Source organism: Schistocerca americana, chromosome 2 (genome assembly GCF_021461395.2).
Source record: "Schistocerca americana isolate TAMUIC-IGC-003095 chromosome 2, iqSchAmer2.1, whole genome shotgun sequence".
Taxonomy (NCBI): domain Eukaryota; kingdom Metazoa; phylum Arthropoda; class Insecta; order Orthoptera; family Acrididae; genus Schistocerca; species Schistocerca americana.
In genome coordinates this window covers 738563443-738581413 of record NC_060120.1, presented here as the reverse complement: position 1 = coordinate 738581413, position 17971 = coordinate 738563443, and the positions used below count along the sequence as shown (strand labels likewise).

Sequence of the window (17971 nt, the reverse complement as noted above, 5' to 3'; positions counted from 1 at the left end):
TGAGAAATTGTTGTAGCAGTGTCCAATAAAACTGATGATGTGGCATTCGAGAGACTGCATTGCTCATCAGGTGAGATCCCACACATTGTAGCAATCGACGTTTCGTTAGTTGTTTCACAAGTGGCCCTCGAATTTTTTTTTTCCTGATGTCTGTAACAATTCCTGTACCACACGTTTGATAGATTGCGGACCGAGTCTACGCTTCTGAAGGTGATCTCGTAGACGAGTAGCCACTGCATTATGGATAATGGTTTCACAGTACCTAGACGTGGCTTCTGCGTTGTTTTCGATGGTCGTTGTATCGTACATTTCTCACACTTCCGAATGACGATGCACGCTGACGAATGCTCGTCGCATATTAATGCGCAGCAGGTTACGCAGCCCTTTACGTATGCACACTCAGTTTCTAGATGGTTCAACACTTCCGTTTTCTAGGGGAATCTAGTAAAACACTGATCGCGTATGTAAACAAAGCGATCCAAATGGGGTAACGCCCAATAAGTATGCAACTCACTTGACATTCAGGTAACGCGCGTAGGATCTACACTGCCTAGTCTACTTGGGAAAACTACCCTAGTTTGCACTTACTTATGGCAGTCTGCAACAGCCTACATTAGTTTTAGAACTTCACTCACGACCTATCCTCACAGCTTTACTACTACCAGTTCGGTGGAGAACTTCTGTCACGTTTGGCAGGTAGGAAATGAGGTACTGGTGGAAGTAATGCTGTGAGGACTGGTCGTGAGTTGTGCTTGAGTAGTTCAGTAGGTAGAGCGCTTGTCTGCGAAAGAGAAAGGTTCCGAGTTCGAATCTCGATTTGGCACACAGTTTTCACCTGTCTATAAGTTTCATATCAGCGCGCACTCCGCTACAGAGTGAAAATTTCCATTTGGAAGCAGTGTAATTATTTAAATATGTAAACGTCGACATTTGCAGTGTACAATGCAGCGTATAAGCAATTTGTTACTTTTCGTTTTCCTAATAACTTGTAAACAGAGTAAGAAAAAAAATGGCTGTCTCTAGTTCTCTGTATGTTGTTATAAGCAAGTGAAGCATTTTCGAGACTAATGCAAAAAAAAAAAAAAAAAAAAAAAAAAAAACAGACAAGGAAACAAATCTATGAAACCGATATTGCTCTCTGTATTGAAGCTTTGCATTTCTTTAACGACTAGAATTCTTGTTTTCGCTTCAAGGGGATTTTAGAGTCTATAAACTCGTTTTTCTCAGTGTCACGTCCTGTGCAAAGAGTAAAGTGTAAGGAACCCGTGTGATATTATGTTCAGCTTTTGCGCCATCCAGGAAACAAGGACGGGATATAAAAAAAATCGATGAGGTTGATAAGAACACTTAAAATTAATGTCTCAAGGGAGCTAATGTAGTAAAAAGTCCTCACCGTTTGGTATGGATGAAACCAACTTTACACGCAGAGATCACAAAAGGAACGACAAGGTTATCAATGTTCACAAACAGAGGAGTGGCAAGTTTAATTCTTACAGTCATCACAGAAGTAAATAACACAAGGTTTTCAAAAAGAATCTTCGCACTATGTTTGTGGAATAGCTTTGACATCCTTCGTATTTACAACTTGAGAAACCACCAGACAAACAAGTTCAGAACATTCTGTATCAATTCTGATCATTTTACATTCAAGAAACAAACCAATAAGGGCTAAAAAAATACGCTCTAGCACAATGAACTCGTAGACATTGAACCAACTTGTCTTCCCTACTCATAAGGTTCACCGGATTGCTTGAACTGCAACATCTGATAAGACGGAAGTCTTATTTGGATGATAACAAGACGTTAGCTATGCAATGACAAATTTCGGTGGAGACATTACAAAATATACAGTTGTGAGCGTTACTTTTGCCCGTTACTGTCATTCTGCTCCATTTCACGAACAATTATAATTAATCCAAGATACAATCTGACGGTTTCTGTAAAACAGCGAGAGTCTAGCTACTTTTCTCGTAAAATTGTTCTCCGAAGTACTTCGCTGGGCAGATAAATTTTATGTCTCATTTATCGCGGCGAAGTTAAGACATTCGGCTTGAAACGGTTTCCACAAGTTTACAGACCACATAAAACTTAGCACTACTCCGTCATCAACATATCTCAGCGATCTAACGAGATAAAGCTAAGGACTGCAGTGCTATGGTTATGTTGTACAGGGGTGACGCGAATATAGAAGGCGTGTTCGATCTAATACAGGTGAGAGATGCACGTATCAGAAAAGTGATCTAAAATATATCGGTATCTGTTATTGCACTTTATCAGATAATGCTAGCTGCCAGTAACATTCAAAACAACAAACCCACAGTCTGTCTAGGATTATAAAATGGTTCAAATGGCTCTGAGCATTATGCGACTTAACTTCTGAGGTCATCAGTCGCCTAGAACTTAGAACTAATTAAACCTAACTAACCTAAGGACATCACATACATCTATGCCCGAGGCAGGATTCGAACCTGCGACCGAAGCGGTCACTCGGCTCCAGACTGTAGCGCCTAGAACCGTACGGCCACTCCGGCCGGCTGTCTAGGATTATAATTGAGGGTGGAGGGAGGGGGGTGTCCGTCTGATAAGCATAACCTTGTTCTTAATTGGAACCCCGTTTTCGTTTTTCTTGAGGTATAAAATTATTGGCAGGTAGCTACGTTTTGATGCTACGTCTACAAAGCATAAAGCGCAAGAAATTCAGCATATAACGAAGAAATAAAGTCTCTATTTTTGTTACTTCTTAGTAGTGACTCAAGAACCAATCTTGAGATTATTTTGCCAATGAAAGTATCGAGCATGTTGGATTACATGTAGATGCTGTTAAAAAGTTCCACATAGAAAGTCCTGGGGCGCGTCGAGTGCGCTGTGTAGAAAGTGGTTTGGGTATGGATCCGAGTCTAGAAACAAATGTGAGTTACACACCATCTCGTATGCTGGGTGTAGGTGTGACAGGGATTTACTATGACTGTGGTAGTTATAGTATTATCTCTGTCTGACCCGCTCCCTTAATGTATCCAGCAAGCCCCCTCTTGACAGTCTCCAGTAAAAGTCCCCTTCGGCAAGCCCCCTGTGCTGAAGCGAAAATTGCCGCAGTTTCTATAGACACAGAGTGCCATGGTTTAATGGGAACAGTTAAGGAACCATAGTAAAATATCTTGTTGTGAAACTGTCTACTTTTCTCACTTGTGGCCGAGAAAACTGTAAACCAACTATATGATGCAACAATGCTCAACGTTAGCTGCTGTTATAGTGATGGAACAGGATGTGCACAATCAGTACAAGAAGGGATATAGAATGCTTGATGCAACATGTAAATGTTGGCCATTTCCTTTGTCCGCCGGTGTTGGGTGTCTCAGGTCATGTGTTGCTACTCAAAATATTGTCGTTCCTGCGACCTTCAATGTCATATGCTTGTAAAAGGAATTTATAAACATACTGTAATTATTTGAAAGAACTGGCGACGTCCCTGTAAATGCCTTTAATATTAATAAAATCTGAAACGACTGTTTTTACTATTCGAGGCATTCGTTAACTGCCGCGGACCAAGCCTTCAGTAATGCACTAGACCTCAAACAGTTTTTACTCAGCAGTCAAGCATAAAACCTGCAGCTTTTATTACCGAATTTCAAAATTTTCGAAGCTCATTATATACGGGAACCCACATATTTATGGATAAAGAACTATTACACATCCAGCTCAATTTCTGCATTGGTCATCAGAAGTTGAGATATATCATTACACAGAGTAATTCTGCTGGCTTTCGAACCTGTTGTCATTGAAGTTAAAATCTTCTCACTTTGCTAAGTTGCTGTTTGTTTCTGGGATCACCGACTACATAATCAGAATTCTAAGGAAAAATGCTATTCAGATCGATTTCTTCAGTCGAAACAGATAAAAATATTTTTTCCGTCGGAAAACGAATCTACCTAATTGCCTCAACTCTGCGAGCGTGTATAAAATGACGTTTGGCTGCGACAGAGTTTATATAGGCGAAGCGGGAAGGACTGTTAAAGAACGCATTAAGGAACATGAACGCCATACGCGGCCTGAAACAAAGGATGAAATAGGCGGTAGCGAAACGTCACGAGAACTGTAGCCTTGACATCGATCTCAGTAACGTACATGTGGTAGCTAAGGAAACCAACAATTATAGAAGAAACGTCCGAGAAGCGATTGAAATTTCTAAGAACGCATGTGACTTTAATAGAGGAGACGGCTATACGCTTCCGGTGTTGTGGCTTCCCTTCATCAAGGAAGTGAATACGTGGCCGCGGTGTGCGAGCAATACAAACAACGCACTGGAAGCCACCTCTGCGGACAATAATATTTTGGATGAACAGTCCCCCTCTCTTGCATTGCCCTTTTCACTTCTACCCAATGATATGGGCCCACCAATAGCAGCAGGACGAATTTTAACCGATAACTCTTCTCCAGCATTAGTGCGGGAAAAATCTCTTTCTAACCACAAGAGTTGTAGACGATAACTACCTTCGTCGGCATTAGCGCGGGAAAATTTCTCTCATTATACAACGGCGATGGCCCAACTCCCCCGTATGAGACAAGACGCCACTGGTCTCTGACTGTGCCTACAGTGGATACCACAAGATTCCGAAGATGACCCCCGTCAAAGAGGTCGAAACGTCGATTGTTTGAAGAAATATGACACGGTCAAACAACTTTGAAGATCTTAATTGCATTATACAGGGTGATTCCGTGAAGATATTACCTACTTTCAGGGATGGTGGAGAAGGGTAAATGTATCAATTAAAGGTAGTGGTTAGCTATGCTGCCTCTGCACCGCAGTGTGCCGCGTTCGATTGCTGGACATGACGGGTACACCTTCATCAAAAAAGGCCCCCAAATGACCAAAATAACGTGAAATAGAAAGGCTTGCACTAGGCAGCCGAAGAATCAGATGGGCTCTTCCGGCCAATAATGCATACGATCATTTCGTTTCATTTCATGTAGTCATGACATTGCCTGTATCTGGTCATTCTAGTAATCCCAATGCGAGGGCTGTGACCTAATTCATGGCTGTTGAAAGGGTACGATCTCTTCCCTTCCCTGATCTCGCTATATTGTCTCAGGTGTGCAGCTGTCTCGTGAGGATTATTTTGATGAGTGCTTGGTTAGCGTGGTACAGTGTTGTTACGGATAACGAAAAAATTTACGGTGACGTGGATTACGGGGGCCATGAAGCCATCAATACGAGTAGAACTCCTCATCGTGAGTCGCAGTGTTAAGGAAATTTTTTTCGTAATCCACTGAAAACGTAATGGAGGATCCTGACTTCCGCTTCTCTACAATCAGCGCCTCAACTATTACGCACTCCACTCTGTATACGATGTACTGTTAGCGGTCGGTCAAAATATCTACATAAATCACTATTCTAGACAGTTTCCGGCCTCCTGTGGTAATAAAGTGGCGATAAGCGACTTACCGAACTTCACAGAGATTAAGCATCTATTTGTTGGCTTTTGATCAGGTACAGACGCCATTCGAGCATTACACTTCAAGAAAAGTCACATGGCTGGCTCTTCAACGTAAATACAGCTCACTAAGAAAGTATAATGTGCGTTACTGCTTTTTTCGAAAGCCACGCCGTATCCGTATCATGTTACCAAACTGATACAGTTTGTTGTATCTGGAAGATACTGTTACTTCTTTATTTGTTAAGGAAGGAGGAAAACGCTGTAGCGGATCTTCTCCGATAGAGGCAGTCTGCGATGGTGGCTTTTGATTTCCTCATCCTGTGCACCGTGCACTCCGCTGACAGAGTGAAACCAAAGGAAGTCAAGTCTGACATCACGTCGACGACGAAAACATTAGATGGAGTACTAACTCAGTTGGAATAAATTGGAAAAAGGGATGGTCCTTTTCAAAGCTACCATCTTGTCGTTTTCAAAGCTACCATCTTGTCGTTCACCGTGATCAGTTTATGGTAGATACGAAAAATCTAAATCTGGATGGTTGGGCATGGATTCGAACCCAGCTCCTGCCGAGTATGAATCTATTACGTTTTGTGATTCCTCTTTCGGACGTAAAAGTGTCATTAAAATATTGTATTTTGGTACAGACAATATGTTATTTGTTTGGTGTCGTCTCGCCTTCACTAAAGGAATCACAAGGGACGGATTAATAGATCACTTAATATTAGAGTGGTGACTATTTGGCCAAAAAAATCGCCGTTTTGAATTTTGCTGACGATACCGCGAGGGATAGAGAAGTTTATCGTAGTTCGCCGGGACAGCGAAGGGTACCTAACGACTGGAAAAACGCACAGGTAATTCCCGTTTTCAAGAAGGCCCGTAGGATAGATACGCGTAATTATATGCTTAAATTGTTGACGTCAATCTGTTGCAGAATTATGGAACAGATTTTATGTTCAAAAACTGTCATGCTTTTGAAGAACGAAAACCTCATCTATAAAATGCAATATGGATACCACAAAAGAGCGAAAATCAGGAATCTATGATCTCATGGAGGAACAGAGCGAGGTGTAGACAACGGCGCTGAGGTTGATGTGTTCTTTGACTTCAGGAAGGAATCTGACGCCGTCTCGCACTTCCGGTTAATGAAAAAAATACGAGCTTTTGAAACATCGGACCAGATTTGCGACTGAATAAAGATTTCATAGCAGACTTCCGCAGTACACCAAGGAAGTGTGATAGACCCGTTACTGTTTACAATGCGCCGAATGGTTATAATTAAACTTCCCTATTTAAGACGTAACACGGAAACTAATTACCGTACTAGGACCAAACATTGTAGTATTAATGTCAAGGACACGGGGAAGAGAAATAATGTGGAATAAATTCAATCGAAACACTTTTAATGTGTTGCTACAGTATATCTAACATTACACACCGGTACCATTACTGCTACAAAAGGGGCTCAATATGGCGGCCGTCAGTGTCTAGAAGAGTCTCAAAACGCAGGACTGCGTTCTGCACAGCAGAAGGAAGCACGTCCATAGGTATGCTGGCTACCTCTCTTGATATGCTGCGCTTCAGATCAGCACATGTGTGAATGTTCCCTTGGTAAACCCTGTCCTTCAGGTAGCCCTACAACCAGAAATCAGAGGGAGTGAGATCAGGTGATTGTGCCGGGCAAGCATTTGGAAACGATCGGCTGATAATTCGATCATTTCCAAACGTGTTTCGGAGAGACTGGTGAACTTCGCGAGCGATGTGCGGTGGTGCCCCATCTTGCATGAAAACTGTTGAGTTCAATGCGTCTCTTTTCTTTAGGGTGGCGAACCAATCGCAGTAAGTGCCTAGTCACACCGCACGTCTTCGGACCTTGAGAGCCAACCAGTTCGAAAAAGAATGAGCCAATGATGAACGTACCCGTGAAGCCACACCCTACGGTGACACGTTCACCATACAGAGGAACTTCCTGCACAGTGACTGGAGGTGAAGATCCCCACATTCGACAGTTCTGTGTGTTCACCTCACGATCAGAGAAAAATGAGCTTTGTCTGTCCATAGGATGGTTCAGGGCCAGCCTTCGTCGACTTCAATCCTTGCGAGAAAATGGAGAGCGAAGGCAACACGTCGTTGTGCATCCTGTGGTGCAATCTGCTGTGCGATATGGATCTTGTACGGATACTACTTGAGAATGGTTCGAAGCACGTGCCGAACAGTGGACCATGGGATGCTCAACTGTCGTGACACAGCACGCGCACTGCCTGATGATCGAGATTTGCGCGCAGCGTTGTCTCCCATAGCAACAGCGATTTCATCAATCAGCTGTGGTGCAACCGGTCGTCGGCCTCTTCCCGGAGCGACGCCCAGTTCTCAAGCTCATTCGAACTTCTTCATCTCCTTCGCATAGCAGGAGGACAAAGAGGATCCTTCCGTAATCCTTTCAGTTGGCGATATTCTCGAAATGGAGCTGCAGCATTACTGTTATTTTGGTAATAGAGCTTCACCAGTAATGTCCTCCTCCTTTTGTCCAAGCTCATGTTGACACGTCAACGATTGCCGTGAAGTGTTTCCTTCAGTTTAGAAATAGAGTTGAACTCACGAGGGCTTAAGTCAGGGGAGTGCAGTAGGTGGTATAGCACTTAGCAGCCCCATCAGTCAAACAAATCAGTGACAGCTTGCTTGAGCATTGTCCTGCAAAATGGTAGTCAGGTTCTGCAGAAAGTGTCATTACTTCTGTGTCTAAGCTGATCGTAGGTTGTGTTCCAAACATGAACAGCATAGAGACAGAAGTGATGACACTTTCTGCAGAACCTGACCACCATTTTGCAGGACAATGCTCAAGCACGTACAGTGCAAGCTGTTACTGATTTGTTTGACTGATGGGACTGCTAAGTGCTATACCACCTACTGCACTCCCCTGAGTTAAGCTCTCGTGAGTTCAACTCGATCTCTAAACCGAAGGTAATACTTCACGGTATTCGCTTCAGAACTGCTACAAATTCATCGGGCACTAGACCGCGCCGCTCGAACTGTTAACATTATTGCCATTGCTACGACTATCCTACGACTTCCACATCGCTGGCAACGAGTTATACACAATGCTGGTGACTACTCTGAAGGTCACACGTATCTACTTTATGCGAGTTGTAAATAAATAGTTGCCACTATTAAAGTTCCAACCCTCGTATACAGAACTCACGAACTGTCTGAATCGCGATAGAGTGATCCGGTTAAGCGAATCATACATTTCTCGTTTCCAAAATATGCTCCGTCCAGAGCGGTTAGAAAATTTTAGTACTAGTAGAGATTCAAAAGTGAGCGGTAGGTAAAAAAGATTAACTACCCATGTGTTAGAGTATCCAAACTAATTTAGATACTGACATCGTGTTTGGCTTACGTGATGCACTATCTCACAAAGTTTTTATGTCATTCAATCAATTTCAATACTGCGCCACTGGTGGCACACACAACATCGAGCTCTATCCAAACTCGGCGCAACATATCCACACCAACTGTGGCAATGACACATCTTTAAATCATTGATGTGGTTGACAGACATTTGGTGGACTCTTTCCTTGAATAACCCTATAGAATCAAGTTCGTCGGTGTAATGTCAGGCGACCTAGGAGGCCAGTGAACTGGTCCATCGCTGTCGGTAAAACTATCTGGAAACGCCAGGTCTAAACATCTCGCACAATCGGAGCCCAACGTGGTGGTGCACCATCTTGTTGGAACGCACGCAAACAAAACTTTGTGAGTTTGTGACGTAAGCAAAATATGGTGTGAATATCGTAATTAGTTTGGTTGCTATAACACACTGTAGTGGTAGCGTACCTTTTGAGACACCATGTAATCACTGGAAACTGGGGTGACTGCTACGGTTGCAGTTTCGAATCCTGCCTCGGGCATGTATGTGTTTGATGTCCTTAGGTTAGTTAGGTTTACGTAGTTCTAAGTTCTAGGGGACTGATGGCCTCAGATGTTAAGTCCCATAGTGCTCAGAGCCATCTGAACCATTTTTGAACTGGGAGCTGTTCCGAATAGGTGTATTGTGTGAAATACCGGCTATCGCGTACCAGAGATACAAAGGACGTCTGAAGTACTATCCTCTGTCGTGGATACTGACAGTACAGAAAAATTAGTTATAGCTCGTTTCTGTGTTCGTGCGTTCTTGTGTGTGTGTGTGTGTGTGTGTGTATTTCGTCGTGGACATGTGTGCAAAGGCTCTGGTGGGAAATTCGACTAGTGGGTAAGATATAGAGGAATATCATCTTCTCTAGTGATACCGGAAGTGGTTCCTGTGCATTGTACAAGCAATATAAAACTTAATAAAGATCAACTATAGTTCAAGCTTTTTTTAAAATTCTTTACAAGCTTAATGTACTGAGACGCTGTGATTAGACCAGCAATAATCATCACGGCTCCAGATCGGGGCAACTGACCACCGAGTGAGCTTTTCAACTGATCACTGAAAGAAAACATTAGAGAAGAGTCGTAATATAATTGCATAGGCTTCTGCAGCCAGAGTCAATTGACATAAAAGTTTTCCGACTCTCGTACCGCGTCAGAATGTAAAAAACTGTACTGGAGAAACCAACGTTTCAGCCACGGCTACAGTAGCCTTCTTCTGGGCTACTGGTGTGCTTTAGCTGTCTGGAGCCGCTTATGTTTTGTCATTGCTGCTCACTGAGCATGCCGTTACGTCACAATTTTAAAAGGTCGTTGTAATGATTGGTCACTTGGGGCGGAAGGAACGGGAACTTTATCATAGCAGGTTGCTTCTGGGGAAGGAGTGAGGATCGGGTGTTGTGTATCGCTTCTGCGAACGCCCATACGAGAACACGAGCGTCACACTCGTCTGGGGCAGCACAGCAAGTTTGCAGTGGTCAAACACCGGCAAAAGTGCTGCAAGGAAATCAAATTTAAGGAAATCTGAGTACTGCCCAAGCAGCCAGGTTTGACAAACGCAAGATCAGAGAAGCCATAGAAATAATAAAACACCCTGACAATATGAACAGAGAGGATGGATACCAGCTTGCCCCATCCTCGCTGCCAGCCCTCAGAATCCAACAGGGCGCACCAGCAACACGTGACGCGAGCGCTACCGGCGAGTAACTGCCGCCGCGCGTCCTGTGTCCAGAGCCGGCCGGTGTGGCCGTGCGGTTCTAGGCGCTTCAGTCTGGAACCACGTGACCGCTACGGTCGCAGGTTCGAATCCTGCCTCGGGCATGGATATGAGTGATGTCCTTAGGTTAGTTAGGTTTAAGTAGTTCTAAGTTCTAGGGGACTGATGACCATAGATGTTAAGTCCCATAGTAATCAGAGCCATTCGAGCCATTATAGCCTGTGTCCAGAAGGAGGAAAACACGAGACCACGCCTCACCAGCCGATGATCACAAATCACAGCCAACAGTACCAGAAGCAATACACAACAGCAGATCCTCATTCCGTGCACCGTAGCTACCTGATATAAATATGTTCCCTTTCCTTCTGCCTCAAGTGAGCGATCATATACTGAAGAGCCGAAGAAACTCGTATGGCTCTGAGCACTATGGGACTCAACTGCTGAGGTCATTAGCCCCCTAGAACTTAGAACTAGTTAAACCTAACTAACCTAAGGACATCACACACATCCATGCCCGAGGCAGGATTCGAACCTGCGACCGTAGCGGTCACGCTGTTCCAGACTGAAGCGCCTTTAACCGCACGGCCACACCGGCCGGCAAGAAACTCGTACGCCTGCCTAATATCGTGTAGGGCAATCGCGAGCACACAGAAGTGCAGCAACACGACGTGGCATGGACTCGACTAATGTCTGAAGTAGTGCTGGAGGGAAATGACACCATGAATCCTGCACGGCTGTCCATAAATCCGTAAGAGTACGAAGGGGTGCAGACGTCTTCTGAACAGTACATTGCAAGGCATCCCAAATATGATCAATAATGTGCATGTATGGGGAGTTTGGTGGCCAGAATAAGCGTTTCATCAGAAGAACGCTCCTGGAGCCACTCTACAGCAATTCTGGACGTCCGTCTGTCGTCTTGTCTGTCGCATTGTCCTGCTGGAATTGCTCCGTCGGTATGCACAATGGACATGAATGGATACAGGTGGTCAGACAGGATGCTTACGTACGTGTCACCTGTCAGAGTCGTATCTAGACTTATCAGAAGTCCCAAATCACTCCAACTGCACGCCCCACACCATTACAGAGCCTCCACCAGCTTGAACAGTCCCCTGCCGACACGCAGGGTCCATGGATTCATGAGGTTGTTTTCACACCCGTACACGTCCATCCGCTCGATACAATCTGAAACGAGACTCGTCCGACCCCGATAAATGTTTCCTCATCAACAGTCCAATGTCGGCGTTGACGGGCCCAGGCGAGGCGCAAAGTTTCGTGTCGTGCAGTCACCAAGGGTACAAGAGTGGACCTTCGGCCCCGAAAGTCCATATCGATAACATTTCGTTGAATGGTTCGCACGCTGACTTTTGTTGATGACCCAGAATTGAAATCTGCAGCAATTTGCGGGAGGGTTTCACTTCTGTCACGTTGAACGATTCTCTTCAGTCGTCATTGGTCCCATTCTTGCAGGATGCTTTTCCGGCCGTAGCGATGTCGGAGATTTGATGTTCTACGAGATTCACGGTACACTCGTGAAATGGTCGTTCGGGAAAATCCCCACTCGGAGATGCTGTGTCCCATCGGTCGTGTGCCGACTATAACACCACGTTCGAGCTCACTTAAATCTTGATAAACTGCCATTGTAGCAGGAATAACCGATCTAACAACTGTACCAGACGCTTGTTGTCTTATATAGGCGTTGCCGATTGCAGTACCGTATTCTGCCTGTTTACATATCTCGGTATTTGAATACGCATGCCTATACCAGTTTCTTTGGCGCTTCAGTGTAACAACGACCATTTAAAATTGTGACGTAGCTTCATGCTCAATGAGCAGCAATGACAAAATATAAGCAACTACACACAAGTAAAACACCTCCATGACTTCTAGCTTACAATTTACGACCGTCCTATCCAGTTAACTAATACATTAAAATATCTTGGACAACGCTCGACTGGCAACTAATGTGAAAACCTCACCTACTATCCCTCCTACAAAAATCCCACAATAGACAAAAACTACTAACAGGCCAAACTTCGAGATTACACCCCTCCACTATTTTTCGCACCTACAAAATCCTAATCCGATCCATCCTCTCCTATGCCAATGCTGCATGAATCTCCACCCAACAAAAGTTCTACAAGTCCCTCACAATCCTCGAACGCCATGCACTGCTTCTCGTTTTCCGTACCCGTTGCCCTTCCTCCACAAAGATTCTCTACCATCACATCAAATTCCCACCCCTCCTCACCTACATCGAACACCTCCGTATCTCCTATACTGTGCGCAAACTAGATTTTAATCTGATCACCAACCCTGGTACGCTGCCGCGCCTCTACAAACACGTCCCACCGTCCATTGACCTACACACACTCCGCATCCTGTCCCAACGCAACTTCAACTAAATCCCTCTCCCAGACAATCAGATAAGCCCAGATATTTATCACCCATAACAAATTTAACTCTTTCCCATCCATCCCACTCAAAATCAGGGCTCCTCTCTCCCTATCCCTCTCCATCCATTCCCATCCCTTTCCTATTGTTACACCTACCCTACCCACTAACCAAACTCGTCTCCACCCTCTATCTTTCCCAATTTCTGTCTTCTCTCAATCCACCCCAATACCTACCCTCATATCCATAGTTTTCCTACCCCTCAGCCCTGTGGAACATATTGTCTGCTTCCAGTACAGGTCCTTCAGATTTTAAGTGAAAGTGCAGTGCTTCATTGTTTTTTCCTAGACGAATTTCGCCATTCTTTAATGTGTTCTCAAAATGTACATATTTTCGTTTTTTAGATATCAATCTTTAATTTTTTAAATTTAAAATAATAAAACGGTCCACAGGTTCTTTATTCTCATCCTTGTTATATTTTTAAAAATACTCTTGAAGAGCCGAAATTGCACCGCTGACAGCCCATATAGGACGAGGGGGAAAAAGGAACAATAAAGAAAAAAAAACTAAATCAAAACAGTAGACCCAGAAGAAGGTCACCGTAACCCTTGCCGAAACGTTGATTTCTCCAGCACAGTTCTTTATTTACATTACGACCCAGTACGATTCTCAGAAAAACTTTATGTCAATCGTCATAATGTTCACTCTTTATAATGATAAAACGTAGTACAAATGATAGTAGTCTGACTTGTCCCAATTTATATAAGATCGCTAAGAAGTGTTCGGAGTTCACATTATCGGTATCAGATGCATCATTTAACTTTACCGTATGCACCAAAACAGCTGTCCAGAAAGTGTTAACGATTGAAATATTTGTAAATTAAATCCGAACGAGCAGCTTCCTTTTTGCAAAGGAGCAGAGCACATTAAAATGTGCTGAGAAATTGCAACAAATTTCTGCTCCGTTACTAGATGTATTTGCTGAGATGTCACTGTTTATTTGCCACAAGCCATCAGTGCTCTTAGTTGTCACCGCAAAGTACAGCCTATAGCGCAACACAAACTTTTTAGAGGGGACATTTTTAGAGGAAAAATAGACAGCTGATTACGAGCTCAGCAATATAATTAATTGAACAGTGAGAACTGATGCCGCAAAAGATATACTTCCAAAAAACACTGTCGAACTTGGAGAACGAGGCACTCCTGTTGGATATGGGTAAGCCGAAACAAAAGTACAATAAGTTAAGCATTTAGAAAGAGAAGGCATCAACATGTATTATGACTAGTAGAATACGCCTGAAGAGAATTAAAATCCTGCAGTATGGTGATTATTCAAACATTTTTGTTAGCATTACATCAACTGTCGACAAAATATTGAACTGGAATTCGTTGACAGCTTTAGTATGGCATTTATTTCACTGTATTAACGGGACGGAGACTTCAAGTTCCAATCTGTGCTCGAAAACTATTGCCCAGCAAGGAAAATGCTAGGCGAAGATGCTACTTTAAAGTGTCTAGACATAGGTCAAATCTGGGTTATGCCCGTTTGTTTTTTTGAAATTTAACGCTTCTTTGATATACAAGAGAGACTTCTTTGCTCGAAACTTTGTTTTGTGATTGTATCCAATCTGATATTACAAATCTTTCAGGGTTCCATAAACTTAGATCCAATATGAGACTTATTATTTTACTTATATGATTTCTAATTAGTCTTGGTGGACGTGAAGGACTCCTATGTCTGATTTTGACTATAGTTCATTAAGAGATTTTACCTATATCCTATTTTGTGTTAACAATCAATTATAGTTTACAAATATATTTAATAACCTCAAAAATTGGATGTTCTATTTCCACTTCAAACCACAGCGTATTTTATCAGACTCCGAATGGCACTTAATTCTTTCCGTATTCATGTCACAAAGTAAACACACTTCTAACGAGTGTTCAGACTTATTCTCAGAAGCTTTGCAAAAGATTTTGTGTAACCATTAACGACTCATCAGTGTAGTATGACTACTGTTTGCTTAGTATTATTGTAAAAAATTATTTTTGAACATCTTGCAATTTGCACTTGTTGGACCACTATTTGTACTAGTACTAAAATTGTCTTGTATTGAGTTACAATTCTATCTAGACAAGCATCAATATGATGGTGTTTTTCATTTTTTGGTAGAGAAATGATTCCTCAGTGTTTTATTCTAGACTTGGTTCACTGCTCGCTGTACGGAGATCAATAGTCAACTGGCTAAAAGTCAGAGAGTTAAGTAAAACCGAAAGAGCTGTCACCTCTCTGTAAAGCAAGGCATGTCACAACCAGAAGCAAGTCCCGATCGTTAAACGGTCGTTACATTTCAGGGGAGCTTAAAAAACGGTTGCAGATATTTACTCCTACTGTACGGTCCTTAGCGAACAACCTCTTACAGTAGACGCAAGATACAAAGGAGAAAATCAAACTCAAGAGCAAACACGAATTTACGTAAACACTGAATAATATATTTAGTTCCGGAAAGAACTCGGAGTTTGAGAACAGCGTTGATAGTAATTTTAAAATGTTTCTAGTGAGTGAATTCTCTTTTGTATGATAGTGAGATTTCTTTCGTAAAGGCTATAACATCACACTATCTGAAATTTAGGAACTTAGCACAGCTGATGCTGGAAGTATAGAAATTCATCTGCACTTCGTCATAAGTGTCCGTTAATCTATTCAGTACAACTGGAATAAAATAAATAACAGCAAGATACCGTGTATTGAAACATCAAGAGCGTCAGCAGTGTTGTTGAATTCATGTTTCGTGGCTGCTTGCCCTGTAACTGCATCACGGTGTTAGTTGTCTGAATGCATTCTTTAGTTTGTGGCATTAGCAAAGCACCAGAGAACTTTACTTTTTCCATCCTTCTTTAGCACGAAGAGTTCCTTCAAATCTAGGCTTGCGACATTTTTTAGGTGAAGAAAACGTGCACAGATGTCAAAACATGGAATTGTCTGACTTTATCTTCGTTTTCGTTATCTCTTATTGCCCCAAGTACTTTGAGAACCCGTAGTGGTAAATGAATTTCGACTTATGGAATAAACAGATAAAACTGTCAACACAACACATTGTTTTCTGTTGAGGTGCTATAAGAAAATAACAATTGTTACCAGTGTCTCGTTTTTAAGGAAAGACGATACGTAAATTGCTTTCCTATTTTCGTCGGCATTAATTACATATTTCATGTTCAGTGCGAATTCAAGAGAACTTCGATGCTTCGATAGCTCTCTAAGAGACGATACGTTAACCGAAAATTGTTTAGTTCCAGACACTATCAATAAAATCAAAAATGACATCTAAACCTCGCAATGAGTTCTCTGTATCCGTAAGCTGTGTTTATAAATCGAAAAAAGTGCTACGGTAGGAAAAAAAAATGAGCAACAGTTTTCTTACACTTGAAGCAAGATGAATAGTTCGAAAACGCAGGAGAGAGAAGTAGCGACAAAATGAAATGTCGAGCTTTGATCGAATACCTCATTCGATAGACAGCTGGCCCTGAACAGCAAAGACCCTGGTCTGTGACCCTGCCCGAGATGCAATTCACTCAAGCAGCAACTTTGTTGCTGAACATTTCAGTAAATGCTTCATACTTCACCTTCAAGTAATTCGAAATTATATTTACATCTTTCACCAAACTCTGTTTCTACCAGATAAGGTACATAATTTTCCGTTGACGGACTTAAAAACCTTTTTTTTTTTTTTGTATGAAGACGTTTGCACAAACAGACTGATCACTCATTGAACAGGTGTATACGATGTTTCCGCTTTCGAAGTCTATTGTTTTCTGAAAATCAACGGAGAAGCAATATTATGAAAAAGGCCACCTCTAACGACGTCGACATCAGTAGGACACTAAACATTGAGAAGCAGGAGACACAGGTGAATGGTAAGAGCGTATTCTTGTATCGAATGAAGACAGATTAAAAGAACAGAGTGCGTAGTGTAAAGTAATATGGAATAAAATGGTTCATGGTTACGATTTTTTAAATTTCATTAGCAGTCACATTGTGTGAAATGACTAGCCTCGAAATGTTACAGGAAATTTGCAGCAGACAATACTAGAAATAACCACAAAATGTTATCTTCATTGTCAGGCAGTGCACACACTATTCGTGAGAAAAGAAGTTTTATCTCGGAGAATATCTGACAGATTTAGCACAAGACTGAGCTGTCAGTTATCGCAACATTTCAGGTATACATTTCTTAGCTCTCAAATGTTTTTCTTTCTTTTACAAGCGCTTCTGCAATGCATGTGAAACGTAGTGGAGCTTCTACAGTGTAGAAACTAAGTATGAATCGTGGTATTTCACCCTTGTGGGAAGATCTTAGGATAATGCTGATAAGCAAAAGACGTCTGACTTACATAAGGACCAAAGGTGTAGCACTACACCCTGCTCTTACTTCGTTTCCGATGCTGCTCGTCGATGAATGTTAAGTGAACGTATACTCACCTCTGGCGAGGAACGAACGTCTCAGCAGCAGTTACAGCAGCGGTGGAGAGCTCCACAGGTAGCAGAAAGCCGGCGAGTGTTGGCAGAAAGGCGATGGGCGTTGCGTGGAACATGTAAACCGTGGCACGGCCAGCAGTACCCGTCAGCTCGGTAGCCTGCTCACACACAGCGCGCTATGATGGGAGATTAGGCTCAGGAAGTGGTTATTGTGCGCGATAAGGCACGCAGGGGAAGTTGGAGCACAGGCCGCTAGATGTCGGCTCTCGTTATCTCGGCCTGTCTCCTAAGCGAAAGACGAAGGAACGACTCCGCTTTGGAGCGTTTCAATAAGTCTGCTGCACCAGACTGCTGTAGGCTGCAAACACATCCACCAGTAATGTAGCCTTAATACCACATTTTGATCTCAGAACCATGTTTGTGTTTAAATCTTGTTTTCTAAGAATGGTGGTGCACAAGAATCGCTCCTGTAACCATCCCCTATCTCCTGTTTACAAATGACGTTCCTAAGCCATTCTCTCCGTTTACATATTTCATTACACTGACAAT

General features: G+C 42.7%; 1 protein-coding gene across 1 annotated transcript in view; it reads right to left on the bottom strand.

Moving 5' to 3' along the window:
• The window catches only part of LOC124595978 (ras-like GTP-binding protein RhoL), a 353938-nt gene extending 336358 nt beyond the window's left edge, over positions 1 to 17580 (bottom strand). Inside the window, exon 1 of the mRNA XM_047134923.1 lies at positions 17426 to 17580. The gene's annotated coding sequence lies outside the window, so the exon portion shown is untranslated. The remainder of the gene's footprint in view (positions 1 to 17425) is intronic.
• Between the last annotated feature and the right edge of the window lie 391 nt (positions 17581 to 17971).